Source organism: Dendrobium catenatum, unplaced genomic scaffold (genome assembly GCF_001605985.2).
Source record: "Dendrobium catenatum unplaced genomic scaffold, ASM160598v2 fragScaff_scaffold_1602, whole genome shotgun sequence".
In the NCBI taxonomy this organism is placed as follows: Eukaryota; Viridiplantae; Streptophyta; class Magnoliopsida; order Asparagales; family Orchidaceae; genus Dendrobium; species Dendrobium catenatum.
In genome coordinates this window covers 265,555-266,418 of record NW_021320064.1, presented here as the reverse complement: position 1 = coordinate 266,418, position 864 = coordinate 265,555, and positions in this window count along the sequence as shown.

The following is an 864-nucleotide window of genomic DNA, read 5'->3' as shown; positions in this document are numbered from 1 at the left end:
TATATTTAAAGTGAGATAATGACGTGCAATTCTAATTTTTCAAATTTAATTTAATTTGATTCTCCTATTTGAAAATTATTTTAATTATTTTCTAAACCAGTAATAATATTCTTCTCTCACATTTCCTCAATCCAATCCAATTGGACAATAAAAATTTATATCATTTGGGATAATCATATAACTATGAAGCTGCAGTTTGCCATCTTTGGCTACATTTGGGACAATTTTTTTTCTTGATTCGTAAAATAGTTTTTTAGCACAAAAATATTGGAAAGCTGCTTTAAGAAGTGGCAGGAAAATTGTTCCAAATGAAACCTTAATCATCCATCTAATTAAGGTGATTGCTCAATATCAATTGCTTATAGTGAACTAAATAACTAAGATGAGTGAATTAAGAATTGCCAAATGATGTGATATTCATATAAAATAACTTTCAAAATTGGCATGAAGAGAAATTTTATTATAATAAAGCTATACAAATTAAATAAACTCATACTAATTATTAAAATGCTAAATTATTGGGAGAAAAATAAAACTTAAAAAATCATGAATATATTTTGTCTTTGTTTGAGATAATTTTCTTGTTGATTTCTAAACAGTTTATTAATTAAAAAAATTATTGAACTAGAATTTTTAGTGCTTAAAATATTTTAGAAAGCATTAAAAAAATAGTCCTAAATGAAACCTTCATTAAAAAAAAAGTAAACAATAATTATTTTATAATTATCATATTAAAAATTATATAAATTTAGTAGTTAAGTACATGTATATAAATATATATTTGAATATATATAATTAGAAGTTAAAGTACACAAATTTATGCATATAAATCCATAGACAAACAAAATTATTGACACTTCGGCT